Below are 9,557 nucleotides of genomic sequence, written 5' to 3'. Positions count from 1 at the left end.
CCAGCGTGCACGGAAATACGTGAGACAGAGCACTCAGAGGCATCCCTACCTCTGGGGAGCGTTCTGGATGCACTGTTCCAGGACGGATGGGTGGTTCTGCCGGCAGTCCATGGCACTGCCAGGGCTCTCTGCCAGCCCCACATTCAAATGCAGCGATTCCTCTTCGGTCTTCCTGATGCAGTGTCGGACTTTCGCATGCCTTGGTGGCCATGCAGAGGACCGGGACCCAAATCAGATGCAGCTCAGTCCTCAGCGTAACCTCTGCTTTTCAACACGCTGACGAGGTGTTTGTCCTGTGATCTCTCGCCTGCTGCTTCCGTGAACACTGACTGTGGATCCAAGCAAGCTGAAACCCGTGACCACTTCGATCTTCTCTCCCTTTATCAGGATGGTACCTATTGGTCCAGTTGTGAGAATTTCAGTTTTCTTTACGTCTGTACTGAATGCTGCAATCGTTGATTACATCACATTGTAGTGAGGCTTAGCCAAATCCACGGTGGGCATGGAGTCAGCCACATCTGGACCGTGTGTGATAAATAAGCAGGTTTCTCCCGCAAAGAACATGTCTGGAAATGGGGGCAGGAGGGGAGGAATGAGCATGTAGACTGGCGGTTCTCAACCTGTGGGTCGCGACCCCTTTGGGGGTTGAATGACCCTTTCACAGGGGTCGCCGGATTCATAACAGTAGCAAAATGACAGTGATGAAGTAGCAATGAAAATAATGTTATGGTTGGGGGGTCACCACCACATCAGGAACTGGATGAAAGGGTCGTGGCGTGAGGGAGGTTGAGAACCACTGGTGTATACTAAAGGATGCTTGCCCAAAGGGTCTTTTAACCTTTATTTGCATTCTGATGCAAACAAGCCACAAAAGAGTAGACCCTTGGGGAAACCCGAACACAAAGATATCTGAGATTTAAACTTCTGAGTTGTGGCATCGCAATTGTGCTATGTTTTAGAGACATAGTCCATATCTGTTAGAATCGGGTGAAATACCGAGACGCCTTGGATCTGCTTCCAATCGCTCTTGGCGAGGAAGAGTGAGATGGTGGGAGGAACGGATGCAAACGGGTCTGGCCGTCAGGTAAGAGTCGGTATACGTTGGGGGTGGGGCAGGTGCTCAGGGTCCATTAGGCTAGCTATCTCGTGTGGGTCATACCTCTGTTCTTGGCTTTGCACGAGAAAGAATTCACACCAAAGCCCGGTTTGTGATCCAAGTGAGTTTTTGTGAAGGGTGGGAGAAGGTTCAGGCTTTGAGGTCTCAGAGCGTGTGCACGCTGTTGCAGGGAAGTGTGCCAAACTGCCCAGAAGCCGTGCTGGGGCCCGCAACTGGTCCCAAGCAACTCCCTGCAGCAGCGCGCCAACGTGGTGAACTGAGCCCAGAGTGGGCATGGCACGGCCCCAAGTGGGTGCTGGGACAGGGTCAAAGAGAGAAGACAGAGTCAGTCCTCTCTGACCTGCCCCGGGAGCAAGGTAAAAAGAGACCAGCCCTCTCGTTGACAGGGTATTGCAAACCTGTGGCTGGGAAGGCATGGTTGAAGGTCTGTGTTGACCCCATTGGCTGAATTAAGCCCACCTGGGCCTAGTTTGGGATGCCCAGGTGGGTTGGGGCCTGAATTTGAGCATGCCCAGTTAAGGTCTTCATAGGCACCTAAGGCTCACCTGATTCCTTCCCTACCTCCTCCATGGGCCTTGCAGTAATGGGAGGGACACCCCCCTCCCCACCGTCCCTGTCTGGCTACCTAACCTATCTACCTTTTTATATATGCTGAACATCTTGAAAATAGAAAGTGAATTCACATGTGTGCAAGTGACCAGGCAGATGGAGAGTGAACGAGGCCCCTTCATGTCATGTTGGCTGACGTTTCCTCCAAGGCACCGTGGAACAGAACGTGTATTTGAAATAATTTCTCTCTGGGAACAAAGGGGATCTTTCTCAAAACAGGACTAGTTCTCCATGCCTGTGGTTGCGAGTGTAGACATAAGGTCAAATACACTCTACCGAGTCCTTGGTTTACCTTAGTCACACGTTGAGCTGGGGGTCAGCAGTTCAAAGGCACCAGCTGCTCCTCAGGGACAGACAAGGCTTTCTACTCCCTTGAAGAGTTATAGGCAGGACAACCCACAGGGGCAGTTCTACCCTGTCCTGCAGGGGGGCTGTGAGTCAGCTCAGGACGAGTCACGGGGGAGTTTTTGGAGAATCCTTCCCGGAGGAATCCTGCACTTACTGCAGGTCAAAAGGCCATGTTGGCGTCTTCAGGAACTCAAATGGTGTACCTTTAGACTTCTCTTTGATTTCCCTCGCAAAGAAAGCCCTCTGGATTTATGGATTTAAAATGTTCCTTTTTCAGACTCCCATGAGGCTGGCAGTTCGAACCCACCAGCAGTCACTCTTCAGGAGAAAGGGGAGGCTCTCTGCTCTGCTGTAAACGATTCACAGCCTGGGAAACCCTAGAGCACTTCTCCTGGCCCTAGAAGGGGGGCTGTGGTTGCCTGAGGATTTTGCTTCGTTGTTGAGAAGTCTTCTGCCCAGCAGAGGGAGCCCCACTCTCAGCCTCTCTCTACAACCCATCAGTTTGGGCAAGTTGATTTGGACCCCACCTGACTGTGGGGCAGAGCAGAAGTCCCCATAGGGTTTCCAAGGTTGTAATCTTTTCGGAAGCAGGTTGCCACATCTTTCTTCTGCCGGAGTGGCTGGTGGGCACCAATTTCTGATCCTTCAGTTGGGAGCTGAGTGGTTAAATACTGTGCCAGCAGGGTGTCTCTCTTTCCCTGGCCACTACAAACCCTGGGCATGTCAAGAAGGAGGCAGCCCTGGTGTGGGCAGAGAGAGGGTTGAGGAATGGCCAGTGAGGAAGCCATCAGCCTGGGACTTCTGGGAACGAAGCAGTCTACTCCAGTGGCCCATGGGCCCTGGTTAGGAGCCCATCCAGGCCCGCATTTTAGTAATACCCCGGGGTCCGTTTGTGTGTTAAAGTAACAAAGTGGTGGGGCAGAGAGGTAGGCTGGGCCCTAGAAGTTCAGAGAGGAGGCTTTCAATAAGAGGCTGCCCTAAATAAAAGAGAGGGAGAGGGGAAATGCTGGGGAGGGAGCCAGCAAGAGCCTTGTGGGGTGTATGTGTGGTGTGTAGTGACAGGTGGCCCTTCCCTGGCCTGTGGTTGAACTCTTCCTGAGGAGAGAGGAATGTGTAAAGGTGTTGAGTGTGTGTGTGTCAGGTGTCTCTCTTGGGAGAGATGAGTGTGTGAAACATACCGTGTTCTACCGGTGGGTGTGAGGGACGTGTGCACAGGTCCAATCATATGAGGGATGTGTGTGTGCATGTGTATTAGATTAAACCACACGAACTGCTGTTTCTATATGTTAACTATGCTCTAGGGAGGGACATTTTCATAGGGTTCACCTAATACTGGTATGTATATGTCCCAAGGTGATGTTTGTGGGTGAGGGTGGGGTCCCAAGGTGATGTTTGTGGGTGAGGGTGGGGTGCCATGCAGAGGAAACTGTCACACAGCTGCTTACGAAGTCTCCCGAACTCATGACCCCTAAGAGCCTGATTCAAGACAGATCACAATTTGTGCCTTCAGGCTGTAGTTACAAACCATGGCCACCAGGGGGAGGCGCTGGCCTTTTCCCTTTGTCCACAGTTCATTGATTTTATTCTTGCTGAGAACATACAAAGCGATTCACTAATTTCAACATGAGTAAGTTAGTGGCACCGATGCCGTGCTCACCCTCCTTCCGGGTTGTCCCTCTTCTAGTAACAAGCTCGCTGTCTAAGGTTTTGTCTAGTGGTGACGAGCTAGGAGTGCCATCTGTAAGGTCCACAGTTCGAAACCACCAGCCGCTTCTCGGGAGAAAGGTGAGCCTTTTTACTCCCGTAAACAGCTAGCATCTTGGAAACTCACAGGGACAGTTCTACCCTGTCCTATAGGGTCACTACGAGTCGGCAGCTACTCCATAGCAGCGAGCAATTGTTGATCTATCTTTTAACAGGATTGTGTGCCACTGTGGTGTAGTGGATTCCACGTTGAGTTTCTAACCACAGGTCAGTGGTTCAAACCCACCAGCCACTCTGAGAGCTCCCATGCAGATGGATTGTCTCCGAAACCCAAAGGGCAGTTCTATTCTGGCCTATGGGGTCACTATGAGTCAGACTAGATTTGATGGCAGTAGGTTTAGATGTGTGTGTGTGTGTGTGTGTGTGTGTGTGATGTGCCGTTTCCTGGGGGCGGGGAACGGTTTGTACTCTTTCCTCCTGTGCAGAGACAAGCTCCACACCATTCTTAGGACAGCAGATCAAATTTCCATGCAATCGTTTGTATACAAATCTTATCTCAGCGTTTGCAGTCCCCACAATGAAACATCACTTCCCCACCCTCCCTCTTGGTTTCCAGAGTCCATTCCTCTTCCTTCCCTGACCTTCTGAGTTTTGTCCTGGGCACACGCTGTCCCTCTGGTCTCAAGTGGTTGACTGTTCTAAGGCAGGGGTCTGCCAACGTGTGGGACGGAAGAGCCAATTCTGTCGCTCACAGCAATGTGACCATGTTTCGAGAGCCATGCTTTTACAAACAAGGGACATTTAGAGTAGTGTGATAAAGGAAGCTGCGATAGTTTTCTTCCTTTTTCTTTTTCTTGCATAAGAAAGAGTTGTATATACAAGAGCAATTGAATATTGAGTAAACATCCCAGCCCAGTCCAGATCAAGCCCATAAGTTCGATATTAGCCCATATATCTGATACCAATCAAAAAATCCTCTTCAGACTCACGGAACACATGCAATGATGCTGAATGCAAGAAGATCACAGGCCAGTGGGTTGGAAGTCTTGTGGATCCAGTGGCGTAAGCATCTGAGTGCTGGCAGGGGGCCCCACATGGCTCCTCAGTTCCCAGGGCACGGGGGTCTATCAGCTTAGTGCCACGTGTCTTGTCAGCAGAGCGTCTCTCGGGGAGTGAACAGAGAGAGAGAGTCTCCATCCTTCAAGGAGGAAATACAGGAGTTTCCAGACTATGCAGAAGGCCATGTCCACACAGAGGCCTTGTTGGCTGTGACCCAATTTCCAGAAAGACTCCAGCCTTTCACCCTCAATCCTCTCAGGTCCCAAACTGACACCAGATTATGTGACTACCACAGAGGGTGAGACTTTACCTCACGTACTTTGGAGATGTGTCAGGGGAGGCTAGTCCTTGGAGAAGGACATCGTGCTTGGCGAGTGGAGGAGCTGCCTGCCCTATAGAGGAAGGTCCTCAGTGAGTGGGCTCCAGCATGGGAACGATTGTGAAGATGGCGCAGGCCTGGGCAGTGCACACAGGGTCGCTACGGGTTGGAACCGACCCGATGGCACCCCCTGGACAGCCGTGATCTTACCAGCCAGGTCCGCGCCCAGCCTGGGCTGAGAGGGCCCAGGGAGAGGGCACAGGAGGGACACATTTATTGCTAACCGAGGCTTCGCTGCATCTTCAGGGTGACTTCAGAGCTGCAGGCACAGACTGAAGGAGACGCCGAGGGCTCAAGGGTCCTCGTTTGCAGACGCTGATCTAAGGTGTTGAGGTAGTTACATAATCTGTCGTCAATTTGAGTATCAGGAGTGGAGGCGTGGAGTTTAGCCTGTCAATCAGGTAGCAGCTTGATGACCTCATTTGGAGACGTTCCTTGGAGGCGGGACACACACTGACTCCCTGTGAGACATCCCAGATGAGAAGCCACATGGAGCTACCCTGATGCAGCCAGAGCCCCGGAGCTGGAGGAGCCATGTGGAGACCCACGCCAGCACCGAGATGCTCCTAGGTCATTGCTAAGGCAGTCACTGTCCCTGCAGATGCACCTGTCCTGCATTTCCTGCACAGAGAACCAACTGAAACACCAATGGGAGGCCAACAACAGCAAAAACCCCAACACCAGGGACAACAAAACGGAGGAAGACTGCAACGACAGGGAAGCAGAGTAGTAACACTGAAACAACTTTAACGCGCGTCCACAGGGAGATCAGTGACAAGGTTTTATTCTAACTAACGACATCTGCCGCGGTGGACTTTAGAAGCAAGACTGGTCACGTCCCTGGACTATGGTCAGAGGGGTCCACCGGAGACTTAATCCCTGTGGGGACCCTGCAAATGGAGTGTGGCCTTCTGCTGCCACCCACAGCTTTCTGCAATCTGGGCGCTGACCATCGAAGCTCTGACTCCACTCCCTCCTTCGGATTTGGATTTTATTATTTAGAGTGCGTGCACCACACAGGCTGCTTTGTTTCCTCATGGGGACTTAGTTCACCCTCGCTTGGATGGCTGTGCGATTTACGACCAGCCTTTAAGACCCCGGCCCTGTTCTTTCTGATGGCCAGCGGACATCGTCTGATTTCTTCACCACAGGTTTTGGGTAGCACCTACCTCATCAGTGAGCTCTTCATGAGGCCGGGTGGGGAGCGGGCCGTGTCATCAGAATGCATTGTTCTCCGATGAGGGCTGCGATTGAGTGCGAGCCCCACCTTACCCAGGGCCTCCTAAGGGGATTCCTTCCAGAAGAGCTGGCCGTGGAAACCGGACACGGTCTACTTAGGGTCGCAGGGTTGCTGAGACGGCTAGTCACGTGGTCCCTCAGTCCATTGGACTAATGGTTTCCGTGCATCTTCCATTCCCGGCCCTCAACTTTCCTTTGCGCACGCACACACGGAGCAATAGTTGTTGTACCTCAGATGGTCACTCCTGAGCCTTTAGGACCCCAGCCCCTCCTCACCAGGCAGGCTGTGCCACACCGTCTCTGTGGACTGACATATGTTGTGGTATGTTGTGATGACGGCCTTCTGTGTCTTCAGGGCCATACTCAGGAGCCCCAGACCCAGTGACCCAACCGCCTCAGTGTTCGGTCCTGTCGAACACTTTCCACAGGGGTTTCTCCTAGTTTGTTTTTTTTAATTAAATCATTTTATTGGGGGCTTGTACAACTCTTACCACAATCCACACATCCATCCATTGTGTCAAGCACTTTTGTACATTTGCTGCCCTCATCATTCTCAAAACATTTGCCTTCTACTTGAGCCCTTGGTATCAGCTCCTCATTTTTTCCCTCCCTCCCTGCTCCCACCTCCGCCATGAACCCTTGATAATGTATAAATTATTATTATTTTGTCATATCTTGCACAGTCCGACGTTTCCCTTCACCCACTTTCCTGTTGTCCGTCCCCCAGGGAGGAGGTTGTATGCAGATCCTTGTCATCGGTTCCCCCTTTCCGCCCCACCCTCCTTCTTAGTTTGTTTCTTGCTTCATTTAGATGACGGTCACCGAGTCCCGCTCTGCGTGCTGCGCACGGACCCCATGAGAACAAGAGCACCGGGAGGTGCCCCGGCCCTCAGGCCCGACAAGCACAGCACCCAGCAGCCAGGGTGGCACAGGGCATTCAAGGGAGACAGTCTCCCACATGGTGGTGGTGGGGGAGAGCTGCATCTGGGGCGAGGTAGGACTCCATGGCGCGGCGGCATGAGGGTGGTGACTTGCCCTCCCACGCATGGTTTATGGCGCAGGCACACCCGCACATGTTTGACGATGACCCAGGCAAAGCTGTTGACCTTCCTCCTGATTTCTTCCGTGCGTGCCGGTAAGCTCCTAATCATCTCCTGATCTCTTCCCTCCCGAGGGCTGAGTGTTCTGTTCCTTCCTGTGTTTTTATGGTTTAATTTATTTTGACGTTTAGCTCTTTAGCCAGCCCGGCATTCTTTTGACCTTTTGACGGGTGGTGGAGGTGGAGTGAGAGATCCCACAGGAAGGTGGAGGGACTGACCCGGGAGGCTGGGAATGCCGGCCCTTCTGTTCTGCGGCTCTACCGCGGCTCTACCGCCTGGCCTGCCCCCGCCATTTGCTCAAGATGCCCCCGCCCTGCAGGGGGCTTGCCAGGTTGTGAATGGTGTGGGTGGGTGGGTGCGTGGCCACAGTCCTGGGTGACTGGAAGAGGGTGCTCCGGTGAGAGCAGGTTGACCTTGAAGCATGAGGGAGGGGCTTAACTAGACGGGATGGGGGCATGTGGGTTTCCTAGCTGGGCCGTAACAAAGCGCTGCCAACTGGGGCTCAAAGAACAGGAATGATGGTCTCCGCGTTCTGGCGGCAGAGGGTCCGAATGCAGAATGTCCGCTGGCCAGGTTCTCGGCAAAGGCTCCTGTGGACCCTCAATGATGGTGGCCCCAGGCGGTGGCCCTGAGCTTGCTGCCACAGCGTGCCCCATCATCTTCTCCTCTCCTCTGGTCTTCTAGGACACCACTCAGGTGGCATCGAGACCTGCCCCCCTCTCTCCCGTGCCCTCCTGTTACAGGTAACATCTCTTCCACGACTCTCTTTCCAAACAAGGTCACAGTCATGGGTACCAAACCCAGCACCAAGCTCACTGCCATTGAGTGATGCTGAGTTACAGCGACGCTACAGGACGGGGAGTAGAAAGCCCCGTCTGTCTCCTGAGGAGCAATGGTGGCTTCAAACTCTGAACCTTGTGGTTAATGGCCCAATTTTTAACCACTAGGCTACCAGGGCTCCTTGTAATGGGTACCAGGGTTCCGAGTTCTGTTAGATTGCTCCAATGGGAAGTACCTCTATTCTTGGCTTCCCACAAGAAAGAAATTCACGCCGAAGCCTGGTTTGTGATCCAAGTGAGTTTTTATAAAAGATATAAGAAGTTTCAGGTTTTACAGTTAACTGAACACGGGACTGCACATGGCCCCCCTCCCCCCCACGCCCCCACGCGTGACGACCTGAGACCGCAGCACTGCAGAGGCAGAAGAGCAGCAAGGGGGTGGAGGGAGAAAGAGGCCGGTGGTCTCCAAGTTCCTGTTTTTAGGACCTTCCGCTGGGAGGCATGGTCGATGGTACTGGTTGACCCCATTGGCTGACTTTAACCCACCTGGCCTAGATTAGGCCAAGCCGGGTGTATCGGCCACCTAGTGTACCACCTCCCCCCCTTGGTTCAGGGCCTGAGTGGGCGCATGCCGGATGGAATGCCCCCTGGTGCCTGTTCTGCTACCTAACAGTTCCAGCATGTTTTTCAGGGACACAATTCAGTCCCCACAGAGGCAGATGTGCTGTGACCCCCTGCTCATCCTGGCTACCCAAGCCATTCTGCGTCCGCTCAGCGCCCGTGTGTGTCCCCCCTTATCATAAACCACTTGGCTTGTGGGCTCCCTTGGGGAGGTATTTCCCGTCGGAACACAGAACAAGTTCCCGGGGGGCTAGCACCCAAGTCTGTCTCGCTTCTTGCTGTGTCCCCAGCCCCTGGAGCAGCTCCTGGCACCCACCAGGAGGGGCTTGGGGAACATGGACGAATGAATGAAGAGAAGCAGCTGCCTTGCTCGCAAGGCCTGCCGGGACGGGCAGCGGGGAAGCTGGGGTGATGTCCTCTTTGGTCTATCTGCTCCAGTGCCCCTGAGCAGACTCCTGGTGGGGGACTGAGGACCCGGACCCCCGAAGTGGCTTCCTTCAGTGGTCTGGTCTTTGGGTCAGCCTTCTAGTGGTGGCAGGGAGCCTGGAGACTTGGGAGTCTCTCCAAAGCAGGTGCCCTGGTGACAGGACAGCCCAGAGCCC

Source organism: Echinops telfairi, unplaced genomic scaffold (genome assembly GCF_000313985.2).
Source record: "Echinops telfairi isolate 266 unplaced genomic scaffold, ASM31398v2 ScPeMD7_7458;HRSCAF=8496, whole genome shotgun sequence".
Lineage (NCBI taxonomy): Eukaryota > Metazoa > Chordata > Mammalia > Afrosoricida > Tenrecidae > Echinops > Echinops telfairi.
This window is presented reverse-complemented; position numbering follows the sequence as displayed.